Here is a 26453-nt window from a genome sequence, read left to right on the forward strand (position 1 = left end):
ACATTAACTCAACATGACTAGGGGGACTTTTTAAAAAAGTGTATCTTTAAAAGTATCTGGTATAGGCCACGATCTATTATTTCCTACCTCAAAGTAAAAATCCCACAACATTATGAAGTATCTAGGGGTGCCTGGGTGGCTCAGTCGGTTGAGAAGCTGACTCTTGATCTCAGCTTGGGTCATGATCCTAGTGTCGTGGGACTGAGCCCTGCATCAGGCTCCGTGCTGAGCATGTGGTGCCAACTTAAGATTCTCCCTCAAATAAAAAAAAAAGTATCTAGCACAGCAGGCACGGTACTTAATATGGCTGAACTGAGAAATATTAATTGATAATAAATATGCATGCCTAGTAATTCACTTACTAGCCTAAATTAACTTGTCTTTCTAAAACTCTTTAGAATCCCCTCGTGTGTGGAATGCCCCGGACACTCAAAATATTTGAAATATCTTCAAGCCTATATTCTTCCTCAGATTTCTGTCAAATAGTCAGCTTATGGTGTCACAACCAGCATGATTAGGAGGTCCCCTGGGGTTATTAAGTGGCAGCTAAGGGATGTGACCTACAAGGAAGAAAAAAATAATAATAAAGGAAAGAAAATCTGCCATAAGTAAAATTATGTGCATAAATGATGTTTCTGAGCAGCTAGGGAGTCTGTATAGACTGTTAAATACAATCACATTCAAAGGTTAGGAGTTTGCACAGATTGTACAAGAGCTGAAAAACAACATTTCCAACGGAAACAGAGCTCTAGCTGTTTATTGACCTCACTCCTATGGTGCTGGGGAGATATCCTAATTAATGATTGTAAAGGGCTTTGAAAATATGAAGTGGTACATAAAAGCTTATAAATAACAGTTACAGAAACTATACATTTCCTCATTAAGGTGCCTAATTATCACTCACTCAACTTGCATAATTCCCACTAGAATGAATACAAATTATATGCATGCATTCAATGTGGGAACAAGCTTTTTGAGTGAATATTGGTTAAAATGATGACGGCTCCTTCTGAAATTGGACCCTTTTGAGCCGAAACGACACAGATTTGGCTTTGCGGGGCTTGCCCCGAGTCAGACTTTGACAGCGCTTTCCTGCTGTCAGGGGGATGGTGGTACCAAAGACCTTGACTTTGGCCTTTGGCTGGTATTTGCTACTGCACATTTCCTCCCATTTCCATACTTGCTGCCCGGATCTGGGAGCACAGAGAGAGCCCTCGGCCCTGGAGGCCAGCACTCTGCACAGAGGCAGCACGCCTTCCATTTGACAGGGACTCCCAACGGAGCTGGCTGGGAGGCATGGGGCTGGCACGGCTTTACCTTCAGCTGTTGTGCTGGGAGCCTAAGAGACCAACACTAAATAAATCAATGCATAAATAAATTAAAAATCAAAGGCTTCTCCTGCGAACATCTGGTCCAGTGGTAGGGTGTTTCATCTGTGGATCAGAGGGCAATGTTTCTGTTTTCCAAACTGAATATGTAGCAATAGCTTGCTAGCCAAGATGGCAGGGAAAGCAAGGGGGAGGTCTATGAAGAGAGGAGGGAGAAAATCATGCTTTTTTAAAAGAGCCAGATACTGGTTCTTACCAATGGAACTGCAAGGAGAAGAGACTAAATACGGTACCATGGTTGATAACACCCGCCATTTCTCAAGCAACTGCTGCATACTAGAGATGGGCTTTACTTACAGGGCCTCCAAGTCTTAGGACAATCCTGCAAGGTGGATAGAATCATCCCCATCTTACACTCACCTAGCTAGTGAGGGGCAAAATTAGTCTCACCCTTTGACCTGTAGCCTTTCAACCATGCCATGTTGCCTCCCAGTGTGTGCGCGTGTGTGTGCATGTGTCTGTGCACATGCTCATGACTGGATACGACAAGACTTAGCTGAATCAGTGGCCCAAAGCCAAAACAAGTCAGGTAGCTCTTTAAAAAACATAAGTAAATGCTTGAAGGACTGTGTGAAGACCACAGGCCATAAGCAGTTTACTTGTACGAAAACATATGGGAAGATCAGGCATTACAGGAGGCCAGGAAAGGGAGGGTTTCCCCATAGAGTGGGGCCTGATCAGCTACAAGGGAGCACAGGTGACCAGTTGGAGAGAGATGCAGTCAGGACAGTGTTTCAGAGTTATCATGTCATCTCTCTCTCCTGGGTGGCACAGAGACCCTCTTCTTTCTGTGTCTGGGCCCACTCAACTCGGACCTCAGCTCGTGTCCCACCACCTCCTGCCTACATTCTTTAGATTGTGCAAGAATTGTTTGAAAGAGTCTGCCACTATTTTCTTCCTTTCTTTCTATGCAACCTGCTTCCACTCTTTAGTCAAGCTCAAGAATACTGCCAGAATTGGGTTGGTTAATTCAGACCACGTACTTTCTTAGTTCAGGGGAAACTGAGGTCCGAAGTGGCCACATGACTCCTTCAGACGAGATCAGAGCAGGCTTCAGATGAGACCCCTGTTCTTACACTCGTGCTAAGTCACAATGTATTGCGTGGTGTCCTGCAGGATGCCAACAGGTGTGTGGGAAACAGGGTCAAATCAGTAAATTAAGTTTAGGAGATGGTCAGTTAAACACAGTAGGCTGTATCTGTGTGCACAGTGAATCTCAAAGGGGGCTACTGCATCCAGCATTTCCCAGATTTATTTACCAGGACCTCTTCTCCCCTTTTCCCCAGGAATCTGGTAGGATGTTGCTTTTCCTTCATTCTGAGCCCTCACCGGCTTCTGTCTGCCTTTTCTTGGCTCTCTATCTGCACTGCAGGGACCAACACATGAAGATACAAATCTGTTCCCCTCGTCCCTCAGCCATTTCCCGTGGTTTTGCTGGTTTGAACCAGAGAAACAAAGCCTTAAGTGGGTACTGCACATCTTCTGTACCAGGGGCTCAGGGGAACATGTGGGCTCTCATCCCAGAAACGTTCACGAAGATGACCCTCAAAATCACCACTTTCCTCTCCCGCTTTGAAGTTCTACATTTCTCTTCTCCCGTGTGACCCACGAGAAAGTGAGTTTATTAAAAACCACTTAATTTAAAATCCCCTGCTGATTTTACCTGGGACTCACTTTTGATCACATAAATTAAAAGCTTCTACTTTTTGTTTGTTAAATCTTTTCGTTTCTGAAAGCTCTTGAGCACAGAGAGAAAATGGAGATCCTCCCACCTGAAGCCTACATTTGCTGGGATTTCTGAAAGTGTGGATGGATAGGAAACAAAGGTCAGTTCATACCTTACAAGAGGCTGGTGGTCATTCACTCACTCAATCATCCATTCAGTTAATATTTATTGAGGAACTTCTATGCACCAGATACACGGAGATGGAAAACAGAGCGGTTCCCGCACGCCAGAGTGGGAAGGATCTACGGGTGTTCAAACAGAGAGGGGTGTTCTGGAGAAGGGCAGGCTTGGTTCAAAAATATATCTGTCACTGGACAGAATGTATTTGGCTACGGTTGTGATATGGCTAAGAACATGAAGGGTTTGGTGGCTGGCAAACACTTATTTTAAGTTTATTTATTTATTTGGTGGGGGGAGGTTGGAGGGGCCAGAGAGAGGGAGAGAGAGAATCCCAATCAGGCTCCACACAGTCATACTGGAACCCAAAGTGGGGCTTGATCCCATGAACTGTGAGACCACGACCTGAGCCAAAATCAACAGTCAGACGCTTAACCGCCCAGGTGCCCTGATTGCCAAACACTTTCAACCAAGACTTGAAGAGCATTTTTGTTTTTGCGACTTACAGGAAACTTTTAATTGTAGTATCATATACATTCAGAAAACCACAGGGACCCTAAGTGCACAGCTTCACGGATTTTCAGACTCCTGAACTCCTTGCTGGAACTAGACCCCAGACAAGGAAACAGAACATCACTGACAGACTAGAATGCCTCTTACAGTCACACGCACACACACCCGCCATGTTGCCATTATCCCAAATTCTGACATCATACCTTCGTTTTATCAGTTTCTGAATTTTACGTAAATTGAATCATATAGTATGTGGCCTTTTTATGACTGGCCTTTTGGCTCAAAACTATGCCTGTGAGATCCAGTTGCATTATTACACGTGGCATTTTGTTCACCTAATGCTGTATAATAACCTATCATGTGGATAGAACTCACCCTAGTTACGTATTACATTGATGATGAACATTTGGGTTTTGCCAGTCGTGAAAGTTACAATCATCGCTGATTGGGTCTCTTGGCATCATATGTATGACTTTCTAGGTCCCGGGATGTGCACACGTGCAGTCTAGGCAGACACTGCAATTGCTTCTTCCTCTTTACACAGCCACTAGCAGTGCACGAGAGGTTTTTTTTCTTTTTTTTTTTAATGTTTATTTATTTTTGAGAGACAGACACAGAGCATGAGTGGGAGAGGGGCAGAGACAGAGAGAGAGAGAGAGAGAGAGAGAGAGAGAGAGAGAGAGAGAGGGAGGGAGACACAGAATCCGAAGCAGACTCCAGGCTGAGCTGTCAGTACAGAGCCCAACACAGGGCTTGAACTCACGAACTGTGAGATCATGACCTGAGCCAAACTAGGATGCTCAACTGACTGAGCCACGAAGGTGCCCTTGTCCACTTTTAAAGCAAAGGATTGTGGGTCTTGGAGCTGACTGATGTTGATTTATGTCCAGTTCTGCACTTACAGACACCCACTGCTCAGAGCTGCCTGGACTTTCCTGGGTGGGTGGTGTTCCCTGCCCACATTGCTAGTTTTGTGGAACCAAAGAATATTAAGCTAGAAGAAACCTCAAAAAGTTATCAAATCCATGCTCCCACCCCCATCTTCATCTTTATGAGGAAACTGAGGTTCAAAAAGGCTTGGTGGGTGGCTCAAAGTAAAATAACCAGCACAAAGCAAACACAACTTCCCCAGGAGCCCACCCTTCTCCTGGGCTTTCTCTTTGTCTCCTGGTCCCCATTTCTCTCCAACCAAGCTCTTGAAACTCCTCTCGGTGTGGTCCTTCTAGACTCCTGGACCAAAATAAGGGAGATAATTCCTGGTCAACTGCACAGACCCAAGGAGATTCTACAGGCAGGTCTTTTTTCTTATTTAAAAGTTTATTTATTTTGAGAGAAAGCATGGAAGGGGCAGAGAGAGGGAGAGAGAGAGAATCCCAAGCAGGCTTTGTACCATCAGCATGGAGCCCAAACCGGAGCTTGAATTCATGAACTGCAAGATCATGACCTATGCTGAAGTCAGAAGCTTAACCAACTGAGCCACCACGTGGCCCTATAGGTAGGTCTTCTTAATCAGACAGTGTTTTGCAAATAATAAGTGGAGGAAAATCACTATTATGGGGTGAACTGAGTCCCCCCAGAAAGGTGTGTCCGCATCATACCCCCTTACCTGTGAATAGGACCTTGGTGGGAAACAAGGTCTTTGCAGGTATAGTTAAGATGAGCCACACTCAATAAGGATGGGCCCTAACCCAATGACTGGTGTCCTTATAAGAAGAGAAGACACGGAAACAGATGTAGAGTGAAGACAGGGGCACATACTGGAGTGGTACAGCCACAGCCAAGGAACACTTGGGGCTGCCAGAGCTGGAACAGACAGGGAAGGATCCTCCTTGAGAAACCCAGAAGGGAGCGTGGCCCTGCTGACACCTTGATTTGGACTCCTAGCATCCAGAGCCATGAAAGAATAAACTGATGATGACACTGAGTCCTTGGCACTTACAACAGCCGAGGAAACTGACATAGCACCAAGACCCCAAATCCACTTGATTCTCAAGCACCCTAAACTGCTGTCTTAGGCCAAACTTATTCCTGCCATTTTTCTGATTCGGGTAAGTTTTCAGATAATCATTAAGTCTTAGAAGGTAAGTGAGTTTGCCCATTTTATTTAAAAAAGTTTTCTTTAATGTTTATTTACTTTTGAGAGAGAGAGAAACAGAGAGAGTGTGTGAGCAGGGAAGGGGCAGAGAGAGGGAGACATAGAATCAGAAGTGGGTTCCAGGTTCTGAGCTGTCAGCACAGAGCCCGATGCGGGGCTCAAAATCACAGACCGCGAGATCATGACTTGAGCCAGAGGTGGGATGCTTAACCAACTGAACCACCCAGGAGCCCCAGAGTTTGCCCATTTTAGACAGTGAGTGATAAGAAAAAATCCAAGGAAGAAGCCATGCCTGCTGGTCTGTAGTTCTGGCTCTCCTGCTACCCAGAAAACACATCAGGAGATGGAGTCTCGTATAGGACCTGCTCTGAGACAAGGACAGGCTTTCATTGGCAGACCATCAGAGAGCAGGAGACAACAGATACTGAAGAGATATTCTGACCATGCCCAGCCCGCTGTCATTAAGGTGGTTATTAAAGAGTCTCTGACTTGTCTCTTCCAGCAAGAGGAAAGTATTTTCTGGAGCTGTATATGGGAAAGAATATAGAGAGTCCAAGCGGTAGATCTAAAAATTATCAGTAAGGGGCGCCTGGGGGGCTCAGTCATTTAAGCATCCGACTGGCTTAGGTCATGATCTCACGGTTTGTGAGTTTGAGCCCCATGTTGGACTCTGTGTTGACAGCTCAGAGCCTGGAGCCTGTTTCAGATTCTCTGTCTCCCTCTCTCCCTCTGCCCCTCCCTGCTCACACTCTCTCTCAAAAGTAAACAAACATTAAAAAAAATTATCATTGAACAAAATGGAGCCTATTACAACGCTTAGAAAAGCCAGAGGTAGATGCAAGAGCCAAGGACAGCACAGCAGAACCTGTCTGGGGGGCCGGGAACCCCGTGACATTTCAGCAGGTATGGAAAAATAATTATTCTCTGAAAAGAAGTCAGACCTGCTGACCAGCTCGTTGGCATGGAGATTTTAATTTTTTACAAATAATGAGCCTGCCTCTCCCTACCAGTCTGGCTGGATGCTCCACTGCACAAGATGATGTCTCATTTGCTTACCAAGAAGGGCGAGGCGGTGTGGATGGCCGGGCGATTCTGACCAGCCGAACGTGTGCTAGAGCCTGGCTGAATGCGGAGCTAATGGCCCGCAGAAAGGGCAAGAAGCTTTTTGCAGTTTCAGACTTAACCAAAGTGAGTCCACATGGAAGGATGCATTGTGCGCCTCTTCACTACTCACTCGTTCACATGCTCAGAGAAAAAGCATGTACTGCAGGACAGCCAGTGAGGTAGGTAGGGGTGCACAGCCGCCTTCTTCACTTTTCTCCCTCCATTTATGAAGTGGAAAGAAATAGCACTTCTGGAGTGTCTCTCATGCAGCACATGCCTTGCCAAGTGGCATATTCTCCATCTGTCCGCTTCAGCCCCACTCTCTGGTCTTCTCTGCACCCTAAGAGATGCTTCCCCACAGACAGAATTACCTACGACCCCTGCTGGATGATTCCTAGTTGGAGGCATTGGCCACAGACTGGAGGGTGGGAGGAAAGAGAGGGTGTTCTCTTCTCATGCACTATCCAGTTTGGGCAATGTGTCCTACAGTGCCAGTGTTCTCTCCTGCTTCCGCTTCTACTGGGTAGCCATGTAGGTAGCCATGCTGGTTTCTTCTCTTTGTATCTTGTTAGGGGCTGAACTGTGTTCCCCCCCCAATTTCCCAAGTTGAAGTCCTAACCCCCAGTACTTTATCATGTGATTGGATTTGGAGATGAGATCTTTAAAGAGGTGCCAAGTACAAATAACATCATCAAGATGGCCCCCGATCCAGTATGGCTGGTGTCCTTCTAAGAAGAGGAAATCTGGACAGATAGGCACAGAGGGTCAATCAAAGCTCAGGGAGAAGTGGTCACTACAGGCGAAGGAGAGAGGCTTCAAAATGAATCAACCCTATGGACACTTGATCATGGACTGCTAGTTTCCAGAATTATAAGAGAACGTATTTCTGCTAAGCCAGCCAATCGGTTATACTTTGTTATGGCAGATCCTGAGAAACTAACACACATTTCCTGGCCCAGGGGTGGCAACAGCTTGTGGCTTCTGCTCATCTCTGGTGCCTCAGCATCCTTGCTGATACCTTCAGTGCTGCCTATTCACCTCATACATAGTCCCTTCATTACAACACCTTATGTCTGATGACATCCTATTACATGTATATTATAATCATTTCATCCCCTGGACTGTTTCAAGAAATGTGGATGATTATATTCATCTGGAAAATAAGGAAACTGAGGCTGAGAAAAGTCACACAGCTAGTGGGTGGTAAAGTTGTGATTTCAACCGAGGTCTTTCTAACTCTAAGGGTACAGCATGCTGGCTCTGGGAGACCTGTGGCAGATGGAATGAAAGAGCCATCTTGCAGAATTAGAGGCCCATGGAGTGGGTAGGACCCTTGGACAACATCTAGGGCAATCTCTTCATTTTATGGATGAGGAAAGCAAGACTCCGAAGACTGAACTCAGTAAAGTGAGGAAGCTCAGGATGCTCATATAAGTGGCTAAATTAGGGCTTGAGTGCCAGTCTCTTGATTCCAGCTTTGGTATGTTCTGTTGCTTCCCTGACTGGCACCTCATAAGCCCCCAGCCTGGACTATCTGAGGACTCCAGCGTAGGTGTGAAGAGTAAGGGTTCCAGCAACAATCCACATGCTTGCTCTATGCTTATTAGCTACGTGACCCGGGGCAAGTAGAGTGACTTAATTACTGCTCTATGGGTCAGTGTACTCTTCTGTAAAATGGGTATTCATAACATCTAGGATTGTTAGGAGGATTAAATAGGACAAAATAAAACAGTCAGCACAGCAACTAACACACAGGGTAGCCTTCATTAAATAATGAGCTATCGTTATTACCCAGGGTAGACTTTAAAACTCAAACCAAGTTCTTCCTACTGATGTGTAGGCACTGAATTTATTGCTCAGAAGCCAAATGATAATAAATAATGGCACTGATAACTAACAAGGATGGCAGAGCCCACTAATAGGCCCCCTCTAGGCCCCAGGCACTGTGCTACGCATGTCCATGACCACTACTCCTTATAACATCCCAGGAAAGTTGGAAGTAACGGAGAAGCTAATACGGAAGAGCCCAGATTCAAACCTAGTTTCATCTAGTTAGCAAAGCCATGCATTTCCCAGGCTCAATGTTGATGAGATGAAGCCGGACAAGCTTAGTAAGCAAACTGGCTGTGAAAAAGTCCACACAACCCTGTCTACACAGATGTGACTTTAACATCCACAGCCATCGTGCATGCTTTGTGCCACAAACTGTGAGCTCCCGGAGGGTAGCATGTGTCTCACCAACTGCACCCCAGGTTCAAACAGTCCGTGACACACGGCAGATCTGCCCAAGACAAATATAGTGACCTACCCGTGGTGTTGCACTGAATTCTGGACAGTTGCATTTCAACCAGCACAGTGCCTAGAGCCACAGGAGGGACCAGATGTGGTCCCTTGGTTAAAGTGAATCCCTGTTACACTAAAGCTGAATTTAAGCGAACGTTTTTACAGGAGGAGTAGGCAGTTCTGTCTCCGTATTTCCTAGCACATCCACACTTCTAGAGAAGGCTTTGGGTTTGGCCAGATGCTGTAGGGTAGCACTGTAAAGACTTGAGGGTCTGAGACACAGGTTAATTCTGGATCGGTTCATTACTTGTTTTCCAAACAACCTGGGGCACACTGGCTAATTTCTGTAAACCTTCTCTTTCTTGGTCTGTAAAATGGTTATGGCGATAATTATATTTGTTTTTTCACTCAACTGATATCTGCTGAGAGTCTGTGTACCAGAACCCATTCTGAAAACAAGCCATTGTCCTCATGGAGCCTATATGCTGATAGAAGAGGAAACACAATAAACAAGTAAGCAGGTTGAGGATAAAAGTGTGTTCTCTGATGATACAATAAAGCAGGATGGGAGATAAGGAGCAGTAGTCGGGCAGGGAACCTATTGAAATCTTGAATGGATGGTCAGCAAAGGCTTCTCTTCAGAAGGTGATATTTAAGCAAAGACCTGCATGAGGCCAGGGAGCATGGGATGCTGACGTGGGGGGAGGAAATCAGGCTGAAGGAGCTACAGGTGCAAAGGCCCTGGGCGAGCTGATCTACTGCAGGAACAGCAAGGAGTGCCTGCCTCCTGGGCTGCTGTGAAAGTTAAACAAGATAATAATCCATTTGAAATACCACATTCATAACAAGTGCTCAATAAATGTTAGCCAGGACTATTAGCATTATTCCCGTGGGCACACAAAGGCCCATATCTACTGGAAAGCGACTCCAGCAGGCAGAAGGCCATGGTAACCCTTCGGGGTGTGAGCCTGTGCTAATGAATGAACCTACTGCTCTTTGCCAGCCTGATCTGGGCAAACCCACAGGCTGTCCTGTTCACGAGAGAGGATTTCGTATAAATTGGATTAGTGGGGTGCACGTTGAATGCTGGGCAGAAAGAAGGGAGAACTTAATCCAGCTTTGTTGTGGTGTCAATCATTGAAAAAGCAGGCGCAAAATTACCCTGGTCCGAGCTTTCAGGCAAGAATGATAAACGTCCTTCCCTTGATAACGTTTCCAGCGTTCAATAAAACAGAAAGAAGGAAGGAGTGGGGATCGGTGGAGCCAAACGGCATTATCCTTCCAAGGATCTATTTAATGCAGGGTGAAATTTCTCCCCGGAAATGAATTTCTGCTTCTGTTAAGTGGGGGGAGGGGAAGTGTGGTGCAAGCTGTACCTGGGAGCAATTATCTGGGGTGATTCTTAGTAATCAAGATAATCAAAGAGGACACAAGAGCAGGAGCTCTGTGTTGGGAGGGTGGGGATCAGCGTTCGTTTGGCTTTTAAGGGCATATAGTCATCCAAAGCTACGCTTTAGTGGACACTGAAATTTGAATTTCATCTAATTTTTATGTGCCACAAAATGTACTTGTCTTTTTTCATCATTTAAAAATGTAAAAACCATTCCTAGCTTGAGACACACCAAAACAGGTGGTGGCTAGATCAGGCACGCATCAATCCCTGCTGTAAACAGTTGAACGTTAGGAAGAGGTTGAACATTAGGAACAGTTGAACATTAGTCTATTTAGACTGAGACAAAGAAAATAAATGTTCCCTCAGTATATTTATTTGCCTGGGCACTCCAATTCGATCTTGGGTTTGCTGAAAGCAAGGGCTATGTTTTCTACTTCTTTTGTTGTCTCCGTTGAGCATAACTAAAGATGAGCTTGTCTGCACTGTGCCGGGCACACGGTCCATGCTGGATACATGTGGGCCCAATAAGCAAAGCTTGCCTCTGTGCAATAGCACTGTCAGCTAAGAGACGGGTGATTTCTCTTGGATAATTGTCTGAGCTAAGATTGCCTTCACTTCGAGGAGTCCCTGAGGGCCCTGCTAACCAATTCAGGATATTCCATGCTATTCTGATTCAAATACATCTGACCTGCTGTGGGGAAATGTCAAATATGGTCTAAAAGGACATCTGGCAACTGAGGGCTCAGGAGGACACAGTGCGGGGGGGTGGGGGTGGGGGGATGCTTAAACATAAAGGTGGACGACAGGAACAGCTTTCAAGGAAAGGGAAGACTGCGAGGCTAGTCTCTCTGATGTCACTGGCATTTTTGCCGGGTTCTGTCAGTTCCAGGGAAAGTATAAGATAATGGGTCATAATCTGGGCAACAATGGGGGTGCAAATAAACCCCTGGAGGTGCGTCCTTGCACCTCCCTGTAGCCCAAGACTTTCTTCATCTGGGCACTGATACATTACAACCTTTTATAATTGTTTCTGGGTCTGTAACATTTAACTTAACATTATTGAAGAATAACCAACACATAGAATTGTATATATTTAAGGCGTATGATGTGATGATTTGATATACCTGTGCATTGTAAAATGATTATGAAGATCAAGATAATTAGCACATCCATCACCTCGCATAGTTAACAAAGGCAACTCTCCAAAGGAATTGAAATTAGGATCTTGAAGAGATGTCTGCACACCTATGTTCACTGTAGCAGTAAATAGTCAAGATAGGGAAATAAACAAAATGCCCTTTGATGGTAAGTGGGTAAAGAAAATGTGGTGTTACATACACACACACACACACACACACACACACACACACACACACACACCAACCAGGAATATAATTCAGCTATACAAAAGAAGGAAATCCTGCCATTTGTGACAACATGGACGAATCTGCAGTGCCTCTGTCCTGGGTCTTCCTGACAGCAGTCTGAGGCCAGGATTCTGGTTTCACTCAGGTATGCCCAGAGGCTAACACGGGGTCTGATATTATGCAAAGCTAATACTCAAAATGTCTTTGCTGAATGAATGTACACAAAATCAAACAGCTATGGAGTCCCAGAGTCTGGTGACGGTTATAGAAACAAGGTGAAGATGGAGAAGGTCCAAAGAAAGCTGTGGAAGGCACACAGGGGTACCTATGACTACTTTATAATGTAGTTTTGGGAAAGATTAGGGGGCAGGCCTATCGAGTAGAAAGGAAACACCTCAGGCGTGCCTGGGTGGCTTCTGACTCTTGATTTCAGCTCAGGTAATGATCTCACGATTCAGGGGACCAAGCCCTGCGTTGGGCTCTGCATTGACAGCACAGAGCCTGCTTGGGATTCTTTTTCTCCCTCTCTCTCAAAAATAAATGAAAGAAAGAAAGAAAGAAAGAAGGAAAGAAGGAAGGAAGGAAGGAAGGAAGGAAGGAAGGAAGGAAGGAAGGAAGGAAAGAAAAAAGAAAGAAAGAAAGAAAGAAAGAAAGAAAGAAAGAAAGAAGGAAGGAAGGAAGGAAGGAAGGAAGGAAGGAAGGAAGGAAGGAAAGAAAAAAGAAAGAAAGAAAGAAAGAAAGAAAGAAAGAAAGAAAGAAAAGAAAGAAGGAAAGAAAGAAAGAAAGAAAGAAAGAAAGAAAGAAAGGAAAGAAAGAAAGAAGGAAAGAAAGAAAGAAAGAAAGAAAGAAAGAAAGAAAGAAAGAAGGAAAGAAGGAAAGAAAGAAAGAAAGAAAGAAGGAAAGAAAGAAAGAAGGAAGGAAAGAAGGAAGGAAGGAAGGAAGGAAGGAAGGAAGGAAGGAAGGAAGGAAAGAAGGAAGGAAAGAAGGAAGGAAGGAAGGAAGGAAGGAAGGAAAGAAGGAAGGAAGGAAGGAAGGAAGGAAGGAAGGAAAGAAAGAAAGAAAGAAAGAAAGAAAGAAAGAAAGAAAGAAAGAAAGAAAGAAAGAAAACAAACAAGGGAACACACGTTTGATTTTAGAGAAACTAGAGTTGGAGGTTCTAACCGGTTTGAGGTGAGCCCTGGACAGTAGGGTTTTTAAGATCTCCCTAGGGGATGCCAGTGCACAGCCATGACTGTGAAGCACTCTTCTAAAGGAAAGTTTTGAATACCTGTGCAAACCGGACAAAAGATATACTGAGAGTTAGATGAGATAAAGCATAAAGTGCACTTAGCACAGGACTCAGCAGAGTAAATGCTCTGTGAGTGTTAGCAGGTGATACTAACATAATGCCTGGCCCTCAATGCGTGGATGGCACAAGGTTGTAAGACTGCAGCTGCCGAGCCCTGTGTATTGGGGAAGGGGCTGGGTAATCCTCCCTGGGGTAAATGCTCTCTCAATCTCAAGCACTGAAGGCCAGAGAAAAGACTGGGAAGTAGGCGCAAGCACTGGGCTGTTTACTGGCTCTGCTAACTTCTGGAGCCCATCAGCCCCTCTGTACCTCCTCCACCGACGCCTCTGATTACGTGAGCCAGTGCACATGAAAGCATGAGTCGACTCTAAGAGATGGGTACTGTGCACTGGAGAGGCCTCAAGGAAATCAGGCGCCTCCCACGTAAACATGTCTTCAAGCAAACAGTGCACTGAATGAATGCCAGATTATTTTCTTTATGGCAGGAAGACTTAGGATCATAGCCTCCCTTCTTCTGCAGACTGAACCACCCAGGTGTCTGGGTCAGGAAGAGCTGACCTTCTGTGGACCAGCAGAGTAGGGCAGAAACATTTTCAGGAAATGACCACCCCTGGCGTCCACCGATTAGGCCTGGTCAATATGCTTGGTCCAGGTGTGGCAGTGCCAGAACCAGGCAGAGCTCCCCACAGGAAGGAAAGGGCTCTGCTTGAGTTGGCCGCTGCTTTGTGATTCATGGCTTCCAAGGCCTGGCTGGACCTCTCAGTCAGAGACTGTCTGCCTGGATTGGAAAAGGCTGAAATTGGGTTTGTATTTGGTGGCTCAGGCTGGTGTAAGAGAACACCGCGGACTGGGTGGCTTCAGCAACGGGCGTTTCTTTTCTCACAGTTCTGGAGGCTGGAAATCCAAGATCCAGGCAGGGTTTCTGGCAGGACGGCTTCCTGGTGAGGGCTCTCCTCCTGGCTTGGAGAAGACTACTTTTGCATTGTGTCCCCTCATGGAAGGGGGAGGAGGAGGGAGGGAGGGAGGGAGAGAGTGTGAGCCTCTCTGGTATCTTTTTTTTTTTTTTTTTTGAGAGAGCATGGGTAGAGAGTGAGAGAGAGAACTTTAAGCATATTAAGCAGTCTCCATGTCCAGTGCCGAGCCCACCAGTGCCAAACCCGACGTGCGGCTTGATCTCACGACCGTAAGATCATGACCTGAGCCGAAATCGGCAGTTGGACACTTAAGCAAGTGAGCCATCCAGGCGCTCCTGGTGTCTCTTCTTATTAGAACACTAACCCTATCATGAGGGCCCCTCTCTCTTGGCTTTATGTAAACCTAATTCTCTCTCAAAAGCCCCATATCCAAATACCATCACATCAGGGATTAAGGCTTAACCTTATAAATTTGGGGAGGGGGCACATTCAGTCCACAGCAAATTCCTATTAAGTAGGTACTTGGCAAAATACAGATTCTTCTGCAATATACAGACTGTGTTCCCAGCACCGAAAACAAAACACATACATATACACACACACATTAGACTTTTTTTAAGTTTACTTTTATTTTTTTATTTTTTTTTTATTTTTTTTTTTAATTTTTTTTTTCAACGTTTATTTATTTTTTGGGGACAGAGAGAGACAGAGCATGAACGGGGGAGGGGCAGAGAGAGAGGGAGACACAGAATCGGAAACAGGCTCCAGGCTCTGAGCCATCAGCCCAGAGCCCGACGCGGGGCTCGAACTCACAGACCGCGAGATCATGACCTGGCTGAAGTCAGACGCTTAACCGACTGTGCCACCCAGGCGCCCCTAAGTTTACTTTTAAATATTACCTCTGTTCACCTGATCTCCACACATTTAGCATTTTCTAATCTAAAAAAATTTAAAATATCTGTTTTTTTAAGATTTAAAAAAATTTGTTAATGTTTATTTTTAGGAGAGAGAGACAGAGACAGAGTGCGAGTGGGGGAGGGGCAGAGAGAGAGGGAGACACAGAATCTGAAGCAGGTTCCAGGCTCTAAGCTGTCATCACAGAGCCCGACACGGGGCTCAAACTCACGAACCATGAGATCATGATCTGAACTGAAGTCAGACGCTTAACCGACAGAGCCACCCAGGTGCTCCCTTTTTAAGATTTTTTAAAAGTTTATTTATTTTTGAGAGAGAAAGAGAAAGTGGTGGAGGGGGAGAAAGAGAATCCCAAGCAGACTCTGCACTGTCAGCACAGAGCCCAATGTGGGGCTTGATCTCATGAACCGTGAGATCATGACCTGAGCTGAGATCAAGAGTTGGATGCTTACCTGACTGAGACCCCCAGGTGCCCCCACAATGTTTGATATAGCAGTACCCCTTCTTAAAATCCATTGTGTATAAATACACATAAGCAAACAAATAAATATAAGGGATGTTTCTGTGTATTGTTTGTAAATGGAGGGGGGCAAAGCCTAGCACCTAAAATAGCAATTAATCAGGAAACGAGATCAATTATGGCACATTCATCAAATGGAAAAAGCATGCAGTTCTTAAAAAGAAAATGCAACTTTATGTACCAATGTAGAAAGATATCCCAACATCCTATTTTTAAGTAAACAGAGCACATAACTAAAAAGGAGATGCATACGTAAAGAGAAATAATTACATGGGCAGAAGAAGTATTAACCTTGGGGAAGGTGATGCGGAGAGGGGATTTCATGTATTACGGCATCTCGGTTAGATGCTGGCAAATGTTTAACATTTGCATCTGCAGAAAGACAAGCTCTGATTTGTAGTGTTTGCCAATTCCCATGGTGTAAATACTCTCACTGTGGAAGATTTCAAATTACTAACACAGTGTCACTGCTGGAGCTGGGAGGAGACGTGCAGTAGCAAATCACAATATACTACTCCCACCATATAAATCTGACAGATATAAATAACCTTAAGAACACAGATAGTAGTAAGATGTTTAGGAAGTAATGAGTTTTGAGCATTTATTACCTGTTTAAAAAATAACTTATTTAATGGTAACTTTACAGAATTTGATTTTATTTTTTAAAATCTTTTTTTTTTCAACGTTTATTTATTTTTGGGACAGAGAGAGACAGAGCATGAACGGGCGAGGGGCAGAGAGAGAGGGAGACACAGAATCGGAAACAGGCTCCAGGCTCTGAGCCATCAGCCTAGAGCCCGACGCGGGGCTCGAACTCACGGACCGCGAGATCGTGACCTGAGCTGAAGTCGGACGCTTAACCAACTGCGCCACCCAGGCGCCCCCAGAATTTGATTTTAAATAGTAGTTGTGTGTAACAACCAGATCTCGTATATCCTGAAAGTTTAACCACAGGCTCTCACAAGCCAAGGCTCTAGTACGTCACTGCACTTCTTTACTATTTGTCCTTTACAACAAATGTGGACATGGATTGTTGTCTAAAGTTTTTTACATGCAGTTTAAAATTAAAAAAAAAAAAAGTGATCCAATTCTTTGGCAGTAATCTAGTGCTCTCACAGCACCTGGCAGAGTCTATAATGGAATTTTAAAGGTCTTTCTGAAAGGCCCATTGTGTGCCAGGTTCTACAGAAAGAGTTTATTGAGTGCCTGCTATGTGCCAGAATATGGATTTTTTTTTAAAGTTTATTTTTGAGAGACAGAGTGAGAGTGGGGGAGGGGCAGAGAGAGAGGGAGACACAGAATTTGAAGCAGGATCCAGGTTCTGGGCTGTCAGCACAGAGCCCGACATGGGGCTCGAACCCACGAACTGTGAGATCATGACCTAAGCCGAAGTTGGATGCTTAACCAACTGAGCCACCCAGGCGCCCCCAGAATATGGATTTTTAAACATACACACTATACATACACCTTACAAGATCTCTACTTCTGCCCTGAAATACCCTAAGTAGGTATCAGGATTTGAGACTTTCAGACCCCTGAGAGCCCTCTCAAACATCAAGGCACAGGAAGCCCTGTTTATGAAGATGACCACCATATACCCTGGGGAGAGGGTTTCTGGCTGCAGAATGAGGAATGGCTGAAGATAAGTGGATAAAACAGGTGTGATCAGGCTGGAGGAGCAAGTGGTGATATGTAATTAACAAAGCGGTGTAGGATTGGTGACAGGCGCTCAGATGTTAAGAAAACACCGATAACCTTGTTCAGCTCTATAGATCTCTACGCTTTTACCTTCTCAGCATTAGGGTGACATTTCAGGGCAGGTAATTATGACAGACTGAATGTGTGCCCCCCAAACTCCTATGTTGAAGCCTAATCCCCACTGTGATGGCATTAGGAAGGGGGGTCTTCGGGAGGTGATCAGGTCAAGACAGCAGGGACCTCATGAATGGGATTAGAGCCCTTATAAGAGGGACCACAGTGAGCTCCTTGCCTTCTCCACCATGTGAGAACACAGGAAAAAGATGGCCATCCATGAACCAGGAAGCAGGGCCCTCAGCAGACACCAAATCTGCTGGCACCTTGATTTTGGACTTCCCCTGTCTATAGAACTGTGACAAATAAATGTGTGTTATTTATAAGCCACTCAGTCTCAGGTATTCTGTTACTAGCAGCCTGAATGGACTAAGACAGCACTGTTGCTTTCAACTCACAGCAGAGAACACCGAGGCTTGGAGAGGCGGCTGGACTACCTTCCGTTCAGGATGCATAGCAGTTTAAGGACAAGCTCAGCAGCAGCCAGTAGCACCCCCTTCTCTAGGTGACAGATGAGGCCATTCTAGCTCACCTGGACAACTGCAGATGAGGCCCAGTGGAGGCCAGTGGACAAGTTTTACTATTGTTCTTGGTTTTCTCTTTATGATTTACTTAGCAAAGAGAGAAGAAAACCGTGAGACCCTGGTCAGAGCTACCCAGGAAACAGAATCATTTATAAGGAAAATAGTTCAGGCGAAAAGATCCCAGAATGAGAGAAGTCGCGAAGCAGACTTCTTGCACTTAAGGTCAGATTCTGGAAGCCTTAAATTAAACACACATTCTCTCTCGTGAGGCCATGCCAGGGGAAGGAAGGAAGCAAATGACAGAGAAACTCTTCTAGAACAGGGGCTTTTGCTCAGGAGGGTGGGGGATGAAAAATCTTGCCATGTTTTCAGAATGCTGCAGTTAGGAAAACACTTCAGCAGTTCAGGGTAATTGGAGGCCCCCCATCAAGTCTGACAAGTGGAGGGGGGCTCTTGTTTGGCTGCCTTGCGAGGGTACTACAGAGAACCCAGAGCTACTGAAGGCAATGTGGTGGGTTAAGTGCCCTGGGCCTACTGATGGGCGCTTTAGCAAAGTGTCTGCACAGGCTGTAACCCCAGTGCTCAGATGAGAACCTGGCTCAGAGACAAGACTTAAATGGAGACCATGAAAAGGGAAGAGAGTGCTGGGTGAGGACAGTTTCTCCCTAGGGCCAAGAGTGAAGCTGTGCATTGTTTAAAAACCTTCCAGCCTGTCCAGTGAAGCTGGATGGGCCCTTTAGCATTCAGACATTGGCCCTACCTAAGTTCCCAGCCTCTTGGCCTACCACTGTGCTCTGTACTGCTATGCCAGGAGTCTTAGCTACCATTTATTGAGTGCTTACTGTTTGCCAGGCATTTTCCATTCACTTACGCTTTCCAGCAATCCTGAGTCTGTACCGACACTCCCATTTTACAAGAAAGGCAAAAAAAAAAAAAAAAAAAAAACCCAAAAGGTGAAGGGATGTGCCTAAGTGACCACTGTATGGTTGCTGTAAGGCCACTGAAGGAGCCAGAACTTGGGCTCTTCACCACTCCCCACATGCTGGGCACATACTCTACAAGTCACATCTTGGACTAAACTAAAAGCCCAAACCATGGGCTGTTTGGTTTCTGTGCCAAGAAATTCTACATCTCCTAGCCTGGGCAAGGGGCAAAGTTGGGGGGCGGGGGGGCTTGCTGCTCTATTGACCTGGAATGTCCACCCCCACCCCCATCCCCACCTCCAGTCCTCTTGGCTGACACTTCTCAATGCATGCAAGCAGGGACTGTGGGCACACCCCTCCATCACAGCACCCAACTGCACTGTATTTGTCCTTAACTTCCTACTTTAAATCTAACGTGACCGTGTGGGGGGAGGGGAAACGGGGGTGCAAGCAGAGACCACACGGGACTTTAATTTCTACTCCTAGTGTAGGGCCTGATGCCAGGCACCTGTGACCTGCTGAGTGCATGCCTATCGAATGGGCACATCCTGTAAGACACGGGGACATAGATGGTTTCCCACCAGTGACTTTCCAAGTTGTCTTCCATGTCCAGAAAGGCAGGATTGATGGAAGCTGAAATGCATTTATTCATTCAACAAATATCTGAGAACTTTCCCTGTTCTGGATGGGGACATGGGAGCAAACAAAACAAGATTCTCACCCCTCAAGGACCTTGCTTTCTTGTGGGGAAAGACAGGGATACAAGGCTCCTGTTGCTGCCATAACAAATTAACAGCTTAAAACCCACACATTCATTATCTTGTAGCTGTGTAGGTCAGAAGCCTAGGGGTGGGGCTGGGTTCTCCACTTAGTCTCACAAGGCCAAAATCAAGGTGTCAGCCAGGCTGGGATCTTAACTGGAGGTTCTAGGGGAGAATCTACCCGCAAACTCATCAGGTTGTTTGCAGAATTCGGTTCCCTGTGGTTGTAGAACTAAGCTCCCCTCTTCCTTGCATGCATTAGCTCCTGAAGGCTACCTGCTCTCCTCGTCACACACTGTCCACCAGGGTGGCATGAGAACTCTTCCCCACGCTCCCAGCCTCTCTGGCTCCCCTTCTGTAACATCTGTCCTGTTGTCAGGTGGAAGAAGCTTTCTGCTTTCAAGGGCTCCTGTGATTAGATTTTTGGGCACATCGGATAATCCAGGATAATCTCTCCATTTTAAGGTCTGTAATTACAGCTGCAAAGTCTCTTTTGCCATGTAACGTAACAGAATCACAGATTCCAAAGATTAGGGCATGGGCATTTTTCGGGGGCCCATCTGCCTACAACAGGCAGCAGCTGAATAATAAAAAATGTGTCTTTTATAACACTGATGAAAAGCACAATGAAGCAAAAGAAACCAGGGTGAGGGATGGGGAGTGTTCCCTGGGAGAAGCAGGCCAGGTAAGCCCACCTTGAGGAGAGGCTGTCTGAGCAGAACACTGAAGGTAGTAATGGAAAGAGTAGTCCAGGCAGAGGGTTCAGGCTTAGGGGTGAGAATGCATTTGGGTGACAGTCAGGAGGCCAGTGTGGCCAAACAGGAATGTGCAGGGAAGAGGAGGGGCCATGTGCCTGGAGAGGTAGCCAGGACCGGCCCAGAATGCCCCCCTTCCAATGATGCTACACTTTGCCACGATTCTCTCTGGGCTAGTGGTGATCTTTACAAACCCTAGACCAAAGCAGGAGAACAGGACCAGATGCAAGGCTCCAATGTGTGTTAACGTGAGTCAGAGCTCCCAGGGCCTGCAGGGCAGAATCTGGGAGCATTCTGAATCTTGCATACTTGAAGACCCTGCTTTGAGCATCACTAGATTTCTAGAGGAGGGCTTGGACCCTGCAGGTAAGGAATGGCCCAGAGATGGGTTAATCCTCCATAGCTTGGTGAAGGTGTGCTTGACACCTGTGGCCAGGGGGTGTGGGGTGTGACCATGAGAGGAACATACACATCCAGGTCTACTCCTGCTGGGGGCCTCTGCTGTGTTGGCCGTTCTCTCTGGAATGCTGTTGCAGAACCCAGCATGGCTGCCAACTTCCTTTCAGGTCTGCTGCTCAAATGCCATCCTCCCAAAGAGCCCTTCCCTAAAGAAATGGCTCTTTCCAGAAGAATCCAATTCCCTTCTATGCTTCTCAGCACATCATATTACATCAGGGTTTCTCAAACTCAGAAGCGTAAACATTTTATGCTGGACATATTTTTATAGGGGACCTTCTGTGCATTGTTGGGTTGGCTGCATCCCTGGCCTCTACCCACTAAATGCCAGAAGTATCTCCCTCACTGTGACAACCAAATACATCTCTGAACAGTGCCAACGTCCCCCAGGAGCCAGATTTCCCCACCAACTCCCACTGATGACCGCTGCTCTGTGCTACTGTCTCCAAAACACTTACCATCTTCCAAAGTTATTAATTTCATTCAACAACAAATACTTACTCAATGCCTAATATATGCCAGGCGTGATTCTAGGGACAGGAGATAAAGCAGGGAAATTAATAGACAGAAATTACTACCCTTGAGGAACTTAAATCCTCATGGAAAGAGACAGAAAATTAAAAAGAAAATGAGGGAAATTATCGTAGGTCAGATGGCAATTACCACGACCGAGGAGAGTAAGGCAGGGAAAGGCAGTGGAGTGAGGCTGCTCTCTGGAGCTGGAGAGGCCCCCCCAGGTTCAAACAGGTGTGTTTGAGGAACGGCAGGGAAGGCAGAGTGGTTGCAGCTGAGTGAGTTCAGGAGCGCCTGACACCAGGGCATCACAGGATACAAGAGGGGGATTGCTTCTCTCCTACAATAAGGGACCTCCCACAAACAGCTCCTTTTTGCTCTGTCTGCAGCATCCCCTGGGCCTGGAAAGGTAGCTGGCAAGTCGCACATGCTGGGTGCGTGAGGATTATGTGTCCAGCGAATGACTGAACACGCGGATGGCTGGTGCTGGGGAGGGAGTGCTCAGGCCCAGACCTCTTCAATGGACTAACGATAGGGTGACTATCAAACCATGTTCAAGAGCCACAACTGTTTTCCCTCTATGGGAACCTCATAACATTTTTTTAAAGTTTATTTATTTTGAGAGAGAGTGAACCAACATGAGTGGGGCAGAGAGAGAGGAAGACAGAGAGCTCCAAGCAGGCTCTGCACTGACAGCACAGAGGCTCAATCTCATCAAACTGTGAGATCATGACCTGAGCTGAAATCAAGAGTCAGACGGTAAACCAACTGAGCCACCGAGGAGCCCCGGGGAACCTCAAATATAAAAAGAAAGTACTAATATCTGACACTGACTGATCCAGAGATCGTCCCAAGCACTTTATAAATATTATCTAATTTTGTCCTCTAAGCAACCCTGTGAGGTGAGAATGCTTCAAGTCCTGATATGATAAAGACTATTAGATGCCCGGATATCATGGAGCCAGAACCAGATGGAGCCATGAGTTAAACCCACAACTGTTCATTTCCACAAGTAATACTGTGTTTTAAAAGGAAAACGGAGGGTCACCTGGGTGGCTCAGTCGGTTGAGCAACCAACTCTTGATTTCGGCTCAGGTCATGATCTCCTGGTTCGTGAGACTGAGCCCTGCGTTGGACTCTGTGCTGACAGGTGGAGCCTGCTTGGGATTCTCTCTCACTCTCTCTCTTCCCTTCCCCTGCTTGTGCATTCTCTCTTTCTCAAAATAAATAAACTTAAAAAAAGAAGAAGAAGAACTAAGGCCAAAGGAGATTCTGGTTCAGGAAATGAAGTGAACAAGCTTTGGGTAACTTCACTGAGCCTTAGAAGAAGTGTAAATGCAGAGAAGTAGCTGGCGGCAGTATTGCTACAGAGACTTCTAGATGAGTGAATTTTCCCTCTGAGAGGGGAGCATATTATCTTATTCATTGATGCTAACCTTGAGGGAGATCACAAGCAGGTCACGGCTTTGCACTTGGGTCCATCTGTTGAACAGCTGCAGTGCCTTGAACTCATGGCTCTCCATGGGGGCAATGCCTCTTCTTCCCAGGAAAGGCTACCGCAATGAAGACTATTCCTGCATCCCATGGGTCTCCCTGGACATTTGTGTTTAGGCATTCTAACTATCTGAGCCTGAAACTCATACTCCTTACAGAAACAGAAGTGATGTTTTTTCAATGGTTTTAATAATAGACAATGAATTTGGAGTGCAAATTGAGGGAGGAGGATACTTCCTGCTACCTGATAATTTGCCAAGGGATGGTTACCACTTTGGGAAAACACTCACAGATCACAAACACCACTCGTGGAATCTGGATTGCCAGTGCCCCATTGGTGATGTTCAACACTGTCAGCTTCACCCTGAAGATGGCTCTACCCTGAACACAGGCACAGAAGCATCTGACTATTCCATCAGGTCCTGGTTCCACTGGAGCCAAGCCTGAGCAATTACATGTGAAGTCAATATTATTTTATAGTAAATTAATTTCCTTTTATTTCTTCTGTAAATTATATAGCCAGGTCACTATATCGATTTTTTTTTTTGAAATTGTATTTGTAGACAGTGTAATATAGGTAACCTTTGAATTTTATTCCAGGATTGTAAAAAAAAGCCTTCAAAACATTTGTTACAAAAATGAGGCAAGGCCACTGGCTGAATGAACAGAAGGCATTTTCATTATTTTTGTGGATGACCCTAAGTTGAGGACTAAAATGAAGTCAAATAAAATGAGACAAAGATGGGTCTAAATCAGATAAAACTCAACTAGAGATAAAAATAAAGTATGTGCTTTGGGGTCAATAAATCTAGTACAGAAGTACAGAATGGGGAACCTTTGGCTCAACAGTCACTCATGGAGCTTCTCAGTTGAACTCAAGTTCAATGTGAGCTTGATGTGCAAATGGCAATAAAAGCGTGTACCAGGAGGCTCTCTCAAATTTTAGCATGCATCAGAATCACATAGGGAGCACGCTTCGAAGCAAAGTTACTTGGCCTCACCTCCAGAGATTCAGATTCACTTTATGTGGTTTAGAGCCTGAAAGCTGACATTTTTAAGCAGACATTCTAAATGATTCAGAAGAGCGGACAGAAATGTCCAGGTGGAGGCGTGAACCTCTGACAGTTTGATAACATCCAGAATGTATCATTCAGATCAGTGTGTCGCCCTCACAGAGAGAAGTAGGAGCTACCTAAAATGGCCAACCCAACAGGATGGTGGAAGATCTAGAAGCTATCTCACACAGAATTCCTTCCTATGGGAAGGAGGTTTTGGAGAGCTGGCAACTGGCTTCAGACATGCAATGACACCGAAGATGTTGACTAAGAAGGTGCAGTAAGAGCACGTCTACATCCTTACAGTACAGAGATGGATGAGAAAATACAGTACAGAATAGACTAGACATGTCTACTGAGTGAACCATGCTTCAAATGGCAAGCATCTTTCTATGGGCTTATTCTACAAACTCTATTTAAACTCTTCTGTGCCACGAGCTTGGGATACAGAGCTCAAAAAGTCATAATCCTGGTCCCCAGAATTGGTGTAGAAGTAGTTTTTTTCCAAACTTCTTTCCATAGCCCTAGGATCAAGTAAGAGTGGAAAATCCACTGGGCTGAAAAGCCTCCCTTACTTTTGACTTTCCAGGATCTCGAATACACCAATACTCAATTTGAATTTCTAAGGGAAGGATCTAGTGTACAGATTTCTCAACCTTATCTGTCCATAGTTTCTAAAGATGTATCAACATCTCCTGCAATGTCTTCTGGAATTAGTCTAGAAAATGCTGGTTGAGGTTTATTACGAGGTCAGCATTCAACTCTGAATCTCAATCATCCTAGGGGCTCAAGTCACCCTAAGTCTCTGTGGATATGCAAACTTTCCTCCACTAAACCACAATCTTCTTAAAGGAAAGTTCTTGGTAGCACTCACTTTTTTTTGTTTACAAATCTTTTTCTACCCTGAATATAGACATTCAGTGGCATGTGTTGAATGAACTACATTTAAAGCTAGTTTCTCTGAAAGCAATTATTGCAGACAAATCATCCAATACTAATATTCCTTCAGAGCATAAACAGTTCTTAGTTCCTGAGCCAAGAGACAAGGAGGGCTCTGAGAAATGAAAGGACTTGCCTTGGGCTGCAGAAGACTGGAGGTCAGGGGCAGAGCAAAGGGTCAGCGGATATCCCACGCTCTGGGCGGCCCTCGAAAGCTAATTGTTTAGCAGTTCTTTGGCAAGTGGTCAAACATTGGCACCTTTTGAATCCCTGCCCTGGAATCACCGTGGCACCTGGCTTTGCCAGGCCTCCACCTTCCACTTGTACCTCTTATTGTGCTCTAGCCTCAGAGCTGAGTCCACCCTTGAATGTCCCCATTCGATTGTTCTGTGGATAAGGATTCCTAGAGAAATTCCTCCTCCCTCCCTGGAGAGCCAGGTCTCCATCTGCCTGTCTCTGGCCTACTTTGGAGACTGAAAGGAATTGGGATACATTTTATTTTTAAATTGTTTCTTAAAGCACATCCTCTGGTTAACAACCTCGTCTCGGGGAGGACGCACCTTGTCCTGGAGTAACCTTTGGGATCGTCCACAAACAAACCTCTCTGTCAAGCATCTCCTTTCTACCGGCCTGACTTCCCTCACCCCATTCTCCGGTCACCTGCTACTTGTAGCTTTCCTTCTCCTTCTCTTCTTTGCTGGTGTTTGTTTTTAAGATATTCGCCGTCAGCGTAGGAACTGAAGTGGGCTGAATCTTAATGAGCCTGTCATAATCTTATTTAAGGAAAGAAAAAAAAAAAAGTCCTGCAGACAGCTGAATGCTGGGTGAATGACAGCTTCCCGCACCTAGATGATGAATGGACAGAGTGGTCGGGAATGAACCCATCTCGATGCAAGGATGTGGGAGGTGCCCTTTAATTCCACCCGAGTGCTCATGGCAAAGGCACTGTGCTGGGGTCGGCCTGGTCGTCCACAGCTGCTGTGGCTCAGCAGTTCTGTGAAGATGGAATTAAGTTGTAAACAGCTCTGGTAAGAAGGGAGGGGAGGATGTGGGAGATGGCGAACAGATCTGCTCTAATCGTTTAGGCCCTGTGGGCTTTGTGCAAGCAGACTGGGAAGGAGAAACAAAAGGAAGGAGGAAGCTGGCTGGCTATTTTCAGGGGAATGTCTACCGTACAAGACAATTCTAGGAATTAATGAAGATAGTGCATAGTAAAGTGTCTGGGCTGATGCCTGGTGAATGCAGCTGAACTTGATAAATGTGGACAAATCTAAATGACTGGGAAACAGTTACTCAGCTAGGCTGTGGTCCGGAGGAGATATAAAAACTACAACCGACTCCTAATGCATTTCGGTTCACCAGGCCCTTGTAGCTACACTACCACAACAGAGCCTCACAATGGGTTCTGGGTGGGCTTATTCATTCTCCGTTCCCAGAAACAAACCCAAGGCTCAGAGAGCTTGAGTAGCTTTCCAAAAGGAACCATGTTGGAAAGCGATAAAGTTATCTCTTGAAGACAGATTTTCAACTCAAACAGCCTATGCTTCCCCCCCACCCCCGAGGATTTTTAAAGTAAAACACAGTTAGGAAGCTGGTCT

The 26453-nt window shown here is 45.6% G+C and overlaps 1 protein-coding gene across 6 annotated transcripts in view; it reads right to left on the reverse strand.

Annotated features, from left to right (window-relative positions):
* Positions 1-26453, reverse strand: part of LARGE1 (LARGE xylosyl- and glucuronyltransferase 1) — a 544237-nt gene that overhangs the window by 89108 nt on the left and 428676 nt on the right. The gene's annotated exons all lie outside the window — the stretch shown is intronic.

Source organism: Felis catus, chromosome B4, assembly GCF_018350175.1.
Source record: "Felis catus isolate Fca126 chromosome B4, F.catus_Fca126_mat1.0, whole genome shotgun sequence".
NCBI classification, from domain to species: domain Eukaryota; kingdom Metazoa; phylum Chordata; class Mammalia; order Carnivora; family Felidae; genus Felis; species Felis catus.